The sequence below is a fragment of the Lathyrus oleraceus genome, chromosome 6 (assembly GCF_024323335.1).
Source record: "Lathyrus oleraceus cultivar Zhongwan6 chromosome 6, CAAS_Psat_ZW6_1.0, whole genome shotgun sequence".
Lineage (NCBI taxonomy): Eukaryota > Viridiplantae > Streptophyta > Magnoliopsida > Fabales > Fabaceae > Lathyrus > Lathyrus oleraceus.
Genome location: NC_066584.1, coordinates 90,458,852 through 90,470,973, shown reverse-complemented (window position 1 = coordinate 90,470,973; position 12,122 = coordinate 90,458,852).

Below are 12,122 nucleotides of genomic sequence, written 5' to 3'. Positions count from 1 at the left end.
TAGGGTTTCTTTGAAGAACAAGGCCTCAAACCCTTTGACTTGCTTTGATCAAAATGACGAATTGAGATGCTAGGGAGGCATATTTGATGGATGAGAGCCTTGGGAACAATTACCATGCTTGCTTTCATCTTTTCTTGGGTATGTCTTTGTACCAATGACCTCCTAGAAGCTTTTGACCTTGTGATTGCTCAAGCTACAAACAAAAGATGTTAGTGACATATTTTTGTGCTTTTGGTTAGTAAATAAAATGGGAAAAACAATGATATACAATTCAAGCATGCTTGGTGATCTCAAACCACTCTCAAGAGATCCCACCCAAAGGCAAAGGGAACCAAGATGCTCAATGATCCTCGAGGCTATGCATTGCAATGTTATGATGCCCTGAGGGATCTTAGGGACAAAATTGGGGTCTTACAATGACCTATAATGTTTTACAATGAATGATGACCTTCCAAGTTTCAAATGGATTTTTGTTAAACATTAAAGTTATTCATATGGTTATTAAGAACATTGTTTCTCTTAGGGTCATCTTCATATGACAAACACATCACAAGTTGTGTCTCAATGATCCTCAGTTTAGTCAGATGACTTGACTGGTCAACTTTTCAAGGCCAAACCTCAAATCTTGATGAATGAATGATTGAGGAACCTCATATAAACTCATATATGCATAAAATAATGAATGAAATAACTTACCTTGATTAAATTTGATCATAGGCTGAGGTTGCTTCATGAGCAAGACATAATCAATGCACTGTTGAATTAGGGTTTCCTTGGGAAACAATCCTTAAGCCCTTTGGGTTATCTTGATCAAATTGGCAAATTGAGATACTTGGGAGACATATATGATGATTAGGAACTTTGTGGGCCATTGTCATGCTTTTTTTCATCTTCATCTAGGAGCATAGAAGCACATGATCACTTGAGCTTCAAAACAAAAAGAGTTAGTGACATATTTTTGTGCTTTTAGTTAGTAAACAAATAAGAAAGCAATAATATACAATACAAGCATGCTTGGTGGTCTCAAACCAACTCACACAAGTCCCAACCCTAGGGTTAAGGAGCCACACATGCTATGATCCTTGAGGCAATGCATTGAATAAATGATATGATGCCATGAGGGATCTTAGGGTCAAAAGTAGGGTCTTACAGTAGGCGCGTACTTCCTTCGAATGTGACGGATCTCGGTCTCAAAAGAAGCCTTCATCTGAGTCTTCTCGAGGACAAGTTGATCAACAATCTTCTTTCAAGCAACGGAAGGTTGAGGCATGCTAGAAGATGAAACCTCTGGCTCTCTCTGTCTCTTCGTCACTCGGTCTTCAAGTATCTCAATAAGTTCATCTTTGTGTTTAGACTCCAACTGCAACTCTTCATGCTTCTTTCTCAAAGCATGGAAACGCTCTTCCCACATGTCCTTTTCTTGCTTCATCTTGGCGAGCGCGTCTTCCAACTCTTCTACATCTTGGTTAGGGAGAGTTAGTGGCTTCACCATAACCATAAACATAGGTCTTTCACTAGGATAAGGCATCTTCAACTCCATAGCTCTCTTCTTCACCCAAAGAGTGTAAGCTTCCAAAGCTACACAATTGCACGGACCAAGCTCGAATCTTCCTTTCCTATGCACATTATGCCAAGCATGCACAATCTTCTGCTTCAAATGTTGGGGATCTTTACCCTCTTGATAGAAAATACCTTCTAACGACATGTTATTAGGTTTGTCTCTCAAGGGGAACCCAAGTTGACGACAAGCCAAAGTAGGGTTGTAGTTAATTCCTCCTTGTGTACCAATGAGAGGCACATTAGAGAATTCCTCACAACTATCAATAATCTCCAAACTGCTTAAAGAAGGGTCATACAAAATTATATCATCATTAGTGAGAGACATAAGTCTCTAAGACCACCTTAGACATTGTTTGCTCTCCATAAAAGCAGGGGTCTGAGGCAAGTACAAAATAAACCACTTGTACAGATGAGGAATGCAACAGATGATCGTTCCACCACCTTTAGAATTCAATAGATGCAAAGAGAAATACATATCATCGAACAAAGTAGGCACAAGATTCCCAATCAAGAACAATCTAATGGCGTTAACATCAACAAAACCGTCAATGTTAGGGAACAAAGCTAATCCATAAATGAGCAACACAAAGATAGCTTCAAAAGCGCCCACACTACCGGCTTGAGCAAAGGCAGTAACTTCCTTGATGAGGAAAACAGATGGCAACCCAAACAACCCTCCTTTCTTCACCCAATGAGCCTCTATCTCATACTTCTTCAAGTGAAGAGCTTTAGCAATAATACTAGATCGGGGAATCTCCTCCAATCCACTAAAAGGCACTCTACTAGAAATAGGTATCCCCAAAAAATGAGAATGCTCCTCCAAGATAGGCATAAGCTGAAAATCTGGGAAAGTGAAACAATGGTAGAGAGGATCATAGAACTACACTAGCACACTCAAGAGTCCTTCAACCACATCAGCAGACAAGATAGACAGAAGCTTCCCATGATATTGTTTGAAGTCCAAGGGATCTAATACAAAAGATGCTAGCTTTCTTAACTCTTTCAAGTCGGGACATCTGAAACTGTACTTCTTAGTGTTCCTTCGTCCACAATCCATGGTCTAAAAATATTTGCAAATGATACCCCAGTTCCTTGAAATTTTTGTGTGATGAATGTTATGATGCGTATGAATACATGAATGCAACAATCACAAATAAGGGATCACACACAAGGCAAAAAAAGGTCAAGGGATGAATCAAGTCATTGTTAAGATCAGTCATCCATTTTGGTGAATTATGGTTTACACCTTATCAACATCCAAGTTCCATTGATATTGACAAGACTTGATTGGATCAACCAAGAATCAAGGGTTTGTTGTAAGTCACGAGCATGGAATCTGGGTAAGAACCATCCCAAAGGAGTGAACTAAGGATAAAAACCTTTAGATCAAGTTCTAAAAAGTTCCTAGAGTCTTAATTCCATCTATCGGATATTACAGGTTAAGATGACTAACTCATCGGCCCATAATATTCTCAAGTGAAACTCTTCTGAGTGTAGTATCATGTAACAACTGTTACCAAGTCTACACTTGAACAGTCTCCGCACTACGTCCTAAATAGGCCAAGATGGGTTAAATGTTCTAAGGTCCTCAGCTTCTCGGACCCAATTAGAAATAGTAATGCCTAACCACAAATACTTGTGTGACATTTCCAAATCAAAAGGAGTCCCCACTGAGCGGATGGATCTCAAGCCAACTTGTTAAGGAATACTCCATACAAGTTGAACATGACTATACCATCCTCCTATCTTAATTGCACTCAAGTTCGGGTTAGAACTTATCTCACCACTCGGAGATCACCAAGAACAACAAGCAGATTATATCACACATATATATATACAAACATCACATATATATAAATATATACACACAAAGAGTAGGCTAAACGCACTGGAGACTAGTCCCCAACAGAGTCGCCACTTAATTTTTGTAGCGGTAAATTCATGATCATCAAGCTATTGACAAGCTAGAGATTAAATAACAAGAGTCACCACCGCGCTTTTATTGTTTACAAACTAAAAGGGAAAAAGTACGAACAAAATCCAAAAGGTAAGAAGTTTTCAAATTAAAACTAATAAAATCTCAGAGATTACAGGTAAGGGGGTTGGTTACACACAGGGAAGGTGTTAGCACCCAAAGTGTCCTAGGGAGCCCTTTTTGTGTGCATATGTACTTGGTATAAAGCGATGTTTACAAACAAATAGAATGGGGGGGATGAGAAAAGAATTCATTGATTATATTTTATTGTTTGACAAGACCTTCGGTCTTGTGCCTACGTACCAACATAAAAATATGAGGGATCAAAACCTCGTAGTTCGTGATACAAATTTCAAAGTGGATGCATTACTTTTAACAAAATTTAAGTTTGAAAGGCGCAAAGGCCTAAAATGGTTTGAATGAGTTAGTTCTTTTTGGCTTTTTGAAAGTTTAGGTCAAGTATAGTTAAGTTTATTTACAAGTTTGATTTAAGAAAAGAAGTTTGAAAATGCAATGGCATAAGGCCAAAGTTTCTATCTTTTTGCAAAGTGGTCAAAGTTTAGAATAAAAGTAGTTCACATAAAGAAGATTTTGAAAAATGGGGAAAGAGATTTTGAAATTAAAGAAATGGGGAGAAGATGAAGAGACTATCCTATGTACAAAATTTAAAAGTTTAGAGTTGAAAATATTTGACCAAATGGGTAGCAATCCAATAGACAAGAATGTCAATAGAAACCCAGAATTCCCTTGGACTTTTAGAATCAAACAACACAATGCACAATTATATTATCTTGAATAATAAGGCATCAAATAAAGATAGCCACATCCAAGCTTATCCATTCCATGGTCTTCTCCAAAATAGCCCATGTAACAAATGAAATCCACAAGTCAGAGGTTCAAAATAACAGCTTCACAATCATCATGTTACAGATGAACTCAAAAGGATCTTGAATGATGTATCAGATGAAGTTTCAAATTGCAAGTACTTGGTTTCTCAATAAGTTGGTATTGGCCAACTCCTTTAGCATAGGAATGTTGCCTAGATTTTAAGTCCATTTATCCAAGATCAAACCAACAGTCCACACAAAAGTTTTTTAGGTTTTTTGTCGTTATTATGTACATTAATGGTAAAAGACCACACAAGCAAACAAAGTATACACAAACAAAATATATCACACAATATGGTCGAAATAGACAAAGTGAAAATTGCATTAACATAAACAAATAGGATGATATGAACAATGGCAAATGAATGAAAGCAAAAATTAAATGGCATTAAAGTAAAGGGATAGAAATAAAAAGTTAGTAGTTAATAGGTTAGAAGTTAGTATTGTTTTGCTTTTTCTTTTTCATTGAAGTCATTCTTTGGAGAACACTCAACCCACTTATCACAAGCATGGATCCTTGAACCAAGACATCTTCCAAAGGAAGGAAAAAAGGCCAAGTTTCCACACAATACCATGAAAGAGGGGAGACTTACAATCTCACTAACTAGAATGTTTATGCCTTTTATGTGACAAATTTAGCGCTATGTTAAGGAATCACAATTGGACTTATGTAGAAGTCACAACTATTTGAGATCAGGCAATGAAATTTTGGTATTAATGCATGTTAGAGACATAGTATAGTAGACTATGCTCATGAAACATACCACACACAAAAAGATATGCAAAAGGGGTGGCCTAATCTCATCCATACTCATGTCAATTTTTCAATCAACTAGCCTTAGGATTTTGAGATATCATAGGCCAAATGGAATGAATGAATGAAGAAAGGGAATAAGATGAAGTGGGAGGGAAATGGATCAAAACACAAATTGGTCAAAGGAGGACTTTTACCAGATTAATATCATCCATTCATTTTGGAGATGGAATGTACATTCCATCAATCCCCTAAATCTAATGATATTAATTTAACAAAGTCAAATCAACCTTGACCAATGCCCAACAACAAGAGTCAAACATAAACAAATCATCACAATTGGTCAACAAATTTATTTGGCATTTATTCAAATTAAAAAAACTAAAATAGTGCATTTAAATTAAATATGGTTTGTCCAATTCCTAAAATCTCATCAAAACACCAAAGAAATGGCCATGAGATTTATCATAGGTCAAACACGGTCAAAGGACCTTGGAGAAAATTTTTCATAATTTTTGGACATTTAAAAATATTTTTAAACAATTAAAAACAAATGCAAAATCAATTAATTCATGAAAAATATTAATAATGATCCAAAAAATAATTTTAATTCAGAATATGAAAGAGGAAAATATTTGAAATTTTTTGGTGAAAGTCCCATATTTTTTGGATCAATATTAAATTTAATATGAATTATTGAAAATAAAGCAATTAAGATGAAAATTAAAAAATCAGAAAAAATGTGGACCACTTGATCTCCCTCACTAATTGAGGTGGTAGATCAAGTGGATCAAAACACGCGTTCCACCGTGCACTTGAGTCAGCGTGCCACACAGTTGGTATTCAAAAGGAACGCTCAGGATTAAAACAAATTAAAAGGATCATATGGCTCAGAATCATCCAGAACACCACCGGTGGCCAAGGACCGGTTGTCTTCTCCGGCGAACCTCGCCGGACTGGTTCAGTCATAACCATCACCAAAATTAAAAACAAGGACATGATTTCAAAGTAAAAATGGCACTGAGTTTGAATCTAGCCTCAATTCACTCTAACTCCAAGTATATTGAGAGATACATGGAGTTGAAATTTGAGATACATGAACTGAGTTGCTTCGATTTGGCCTCAAAGCAACTCAATCTTCTTGCCTACATTGGTAGGACTTCAGACAACCAAAGAATCAATAGAATTGAGCAAGAATTAGGGAGAATCGGAGAGATCAAAATTTCTGGAAAATACCTTTAATGGAGGTCTGGATTCAACTGATCTTGCTCTTGCTCGTGCTTGATCTCACTCCAAATGCTTGCAGAAGAAGGATTGAATGCTCAAAAGGTTATGGATCCCTGGAGTTTTGAATTTCAAAATAGTGGAAATTCAAACTCAAATTCAAGTGAATTTTTCAGGATTATCCTTTGCAATGTGAGGGTTAGAGGTAGGGGATCAAAGCTGGCGCGAATGTGTGTGAAATATTGAGCATATGATGCTCTATTTATAGCTGAAACCATTACTTTTTGGACACTTGAAATCCACTTTCCAAATTTAGTACTGATGATGCATGGGTGCATGGGCGCGCATAGGCCCATAAAATCATTGCTCTAAGTCCACAAATGAGTGTGAGAAAGTCTGAATTCAACTTGGATTGCAAGGCAAGTTTTCATGAAGATTTGAAATTTGTTTCTTGCCAAGTGATGATACCATGTTCATGCCATGTGCAGCCTATGCATTCCTTGTCCAAAATGAATGAATTTGAGCTCTTTGGAAAGGTGAGATCAAGAGTAATAACTTTCATGTTCAACAATTTTCCATTTGAGGTTTGTATGATGAAGAAATTTAAGGACGGAAGTTTGGAAATTTTTGACATATCAAAATTTTTCTAAGTGTCAAGCCATACGTCTCAATATTCCACCTTGCTTACCTTTTTATGTGGGCTTCAAATGAGAAACGTGTCTTCATCAAAGTTGTAGTGTAACACCCTTCTAAAATACCCCAATATTAATTAAAACAACATAATATAAATCAGAGTAGATATGCAATTTCAGGGTGTCACACTTTACACTTCACACCATTCACCAAAATAACTTGTCATGCTCATTTATTAATCATAATAAAACATTGCACAATCCGCAGCGGATAGAAATCTAACAACATGCAAACCATGTAATCACATTACATGTAAAACTGTTCAATGACCAAAATGAAGACAAAGTAAAACATCCCGTCCCGATGTTACATATACCAGAGCATGACCCACTAAGGAACTACACTAGACTCCAAGCACTAGCTTCTACTCAATCACTGCTCGTTACCTGAAACATAGTTGTAAGGGTGAGTTCCTCAATCGATATAATAAGCATTATAAAATATCATGTAATGCTAAGTAAATTAACACATTCATCACCCTAATCAGATCACACATTCAGCAACGGCAACATCAACTCAAAATCATACTCAACACAAACACAAAACACACGTATAATATTGGAATACATCCATTCATATTATACGCCATACATACATTATGCAATGAGACTCCATGCATGCGGTACCGACTATTCGTGAACACATAGTTCAACCTCACCGATCAAACCCAGATACGGCTACCAAGCTCACTAGTCCCACTCATTTGAGACCTAGTGACTCACTCACTAATTCCTCACCATGGGAATTAGCTACCACCATAAAGGCCATGCTATGCACGCTAAATCACCTAGCATGCAAACATCAACAACAATCCACAATAACTCACTCACTAATTCCTCACCATGGGAATTAGCTACCACCATAAAGGCTACGCTATGCACGCTAAATCACCTAGCGTGCAATCCATCAACAACAATCCACAATGGACATATGCTCACACTCTAAGCCATAAACAGTCCATCATACATCATACATACATCACCCTCCAATCCACAATAGATATATTCACAGCATTATGCACACCATCATACATCATCCGCATATTTATCACAGAATCATATCATGTCATGTCAAATAATAAATCACCGTATTAGCACACTCTATTAATACTTATACTGTTCAAAACAACGGGAAAAGATCCCTACTATATCATACACCAATATAGGCCAATCGTCAAATATGTACACAATATTTGAATATCAATTTTCCCCTTTCAAACAGTGTTAACCGGTTAACACCCTGGGTTAACTGGTTAACGCAAAACAGAACGCGCTTCCTGGCAAATTTTAACAGTGTTAACCGGTTAACACCCTGAGTTAACCGGTTAACGCAAGACAAATATCAATTCTTTTAATTATCATAACAGTGTTAACCGGTTAACACCCTGGGTTAACCGGTTAACGCAAGACAGAAAGCTGTTCCTGCGCTAACACGAACAGAATGCAGGATTACCCGCATTTTTCGCCATTGGAGGCCTTCCGGACCTCCGATTTCGATTCCGTAAAAAGCTACACGTCCAGAAAATCACAACTCATCCAAATATAGGTTCATTCACAGTTTTAACTTAACTTATTCATCCCAATTCAAAGGTATTTCTCAAAACCTAATTAGAGTCAATCAATGGCTTATTACTACCCATCACATGTTAATCCATAATACCCATTAAACGACGATAAACCCCCCTTACCTGAGTTAATCCGGCAAATCCTTTAGCTTCAAGCTTTTCCCTTCTTTAACCCTTGCTCTCTTGCTCTTCCTCTTTGCCCTTTTTCCACTTTTGAGTCGCTTCTCTGCTTTCACGTGAAAAACCTTTTTACCAAATGGGACTCTTTTCTGATTCCAACTTTATATTCCAATAATAATAATCCAATAATATTCCAATTATTTAATTAAATTAATAAATATACTATTAACTTAAATTAAATAATTATCATATTTTATCGGGGTGTTACAACTCTCCCCCACTAAAAGAGTTTTCGTCCTCGAAAACATACCTCAAGCGAATAACTCTGGATAAGACTCCTTCATCTAACTCTCAAGTTCCCAAGTCACATTGCCACCTGCTGGTCCTCCCCAAGCTACCTTTACCAAAGCAATCTCTTTACCCCGCAACTGCTTCAACTCTCGATCCTCGATCCTCATAGGTGATGTTTCAACAGTCAAGTTATCTCTCACCTGTACATCATCTACTTGGACCACATGCGACGGATCAGGAACGTACCTCCTCAACTGAGACACATGAAAAACCTCATGCAAATTCGCAAGTGACGGCGGTAAAGCGATACGATAGGCTACCTCCCATATCCTCTCCAAAATCTGATAAGGACCAATAAATCGAGGTGTCAACTTCTTCGACTTCAAAGCTCGACCAACCCCAGTTATCGGAGTAACACGAAGAAACAAATGATCTCCCTCTTGAAACTCAAGTGACTTCCTCCTCTTGTCGTGATAACTCTTCTGACGACTCTGAGCAATCCTCATCTTCTCCTGAATCATCTTAATCTTTTCCGTAGTTTGTTGAACAATCTCCGGTCCAACCACAACACTCTCACCGGACTCATACCAACATAAAGGTGTCCGACATCTCCTATCATACAAAGCTTCAAACGGTGCCATACCAATGCTCGAATGAAAACTATTGTTGTAGGTAAACTCAATCAAAGGTAAATAACAATCCCAAGCACCTCCCTTTTCCAAAACACAAGCCCTCAAAAGATCCTCCAGTGACTGAATCGTCCTCTCAGTCTGACCATCAGTCTGCGGATGATATGCAGAACTCAATCTCAGCTTAGTTCCCAAAGCCCTCTGCAAACCTTCCCAGAACTTCGATGTAAATCTAGGATCTCTGTCCGAAACAATACTCGACGGAATACCATGCAAACTTACAATTTTTTCAATATACAACTCAGCTAATCTCTCTAACGGATAATCCATTCTGATCGGAATGAAATGAGCCGATTTTGTCAATCTGTCAACAATCACCCAAATAGCTTCAAAATTCTTAATTGTCCTCGGTAAACCAGAAACAAAATCCATACAGATACTATCCCACTTCCACTCTGGAATAGCCAACGGTTGCATTAGCCCAGACGGCTTCTGATGCTCAATCTTTGACTTCTGACAAGTCAAACAAGAATAAACGAAACTCGCAATTTCTCTTTTCATTCCCGGCCACCAAAATAACTTTTTCAAATCATGATACATCTTCGTAGCCCCAGGATGAATACTCAGGCCACTAAGATGTCCTTCCTCAAGAATACTCTTCTTAAGTTCGGTAACATCCGAAATACACACCCGATTACCAAATTTCAAAACACCATTCTCATCATCTCTGAATTCACCACCTTGACCTTGATTCACTAGAGTCAACTTATCAACCAAAAGCACATCGGATTTCTGACCCTCTCTAATCTCATCCAGAATACCACTCGTTAACTTCAACATTCCCAATTTAACACTATTGTGAGTACTCTCACACACCAAACTCAAGTCTCTAAACTGCTCAATTAAATCCAATTCCTTAACCATTAACATAGACATATGCAATGATTTCCGACTCAATGCATCAGCCACTACGTTTGCTTTACCCGGATGGTAATTCAAACCAAAGTCATAATCCTTCAGAAACTCTAACCATCTCCTCTGTCTCATATTCAGCTCTTTCTGATCAAACAAATACTTTAAACTTTTATGGTCACTGAAAACCTCAAATCTTGACCCGTACAAGTAATGCCTCCATAACTTCAGAACAAATACCACAGCTGCCAACTCTAAATCGTGTGTCGGATAGTTCCCCTCATGAACCTTCAGTTGTCTCGAAGCATAAGCTACAACCTGCTTATTCTGCATCAAAACACCACCCAAACCCAACAATGAAGCATCACAGTAAACCTCAAATGGTTCCGACGGACTTGGTAATATCAGAATAGGAGCAGTAGTTAACCTTCTCTTTAACTCTTGGAAACCTTCTTCACATTTTGAGTCCCAAACAAACGCTTGCCCCTTTCTAGTCAACATCGTCAACGGTAACGCCAACTTAGAAAATCCCTCAATGAATTTCCTATAATAACCTGCAAGTCCAAGAAAACTCCTTATCTCAGAAACTGACTTCGGAGCTTCCCACTTAGATACCGCTTCTATCTTAGAAGGATCAACAGCAACACCACCTCTTGAAACCACATGACCAAGAAAACTAACCTCTTCTAACCAAAATTCACACTTGGACAGTTTAGCAAACAACTTCTTTTCTCGTAGAATTCCTAAAACCACTCTCAAATGTTCAGCATGCTCTTCTTCAGATTTCGAATGCACCAAAATATCGTCAATAAACACCACAACAAACTTGTCTAGGTACGGATGGAAAATCCTATTCATATACTCCATAAATACCCCAGGCGCATTAGTCACACCAAAAGGCATTACAGAATACTCAAAATGTCCATACCTTGTTCTGAAAGCAGTCTTCTGAATATCCTCAGTTTTCACACGTATCTGATGATACCCCGATCTCAAATCTATTTTGCTGAACACACTCGCACCAACCAACTGATCCATCAAATCATCAATCCTCGGCAAAGGATACCGATTCTTGATCATCACTTTATTCAGTTGCCTGTAGTCCACACACAACCTCATAGTACCTTCTTTCTTCTTAACCAATAACACTGGTGCGCCCCACGGTGACACACTCGGACGAATAAATTTCTTATCCAACAGATCTTCCAGCTGACTCTTCAATTCAGTTAACTCAACAGCGGACATACGGTACGGAGCCATCGATACCGGCCTAGTACCAGGTACCAAATCAATCGAGAACTCAACTTCACGCTCTGGCGGTAATTCATTCACCTCTTCAGGAAACACATCAGGAAAATCACACACCACGGCTAGATCGCAAATCACCAGTTTATCTTTAGCCTCCAAAGTCGCTAACAGCATAAACAACTCTGCCCCATCTGCTACTGCCTCATTCACCTGCCTTGCTGATAGAAACAAACTCTTTCCTTCCTTAATCTCAGGAAAGATCACA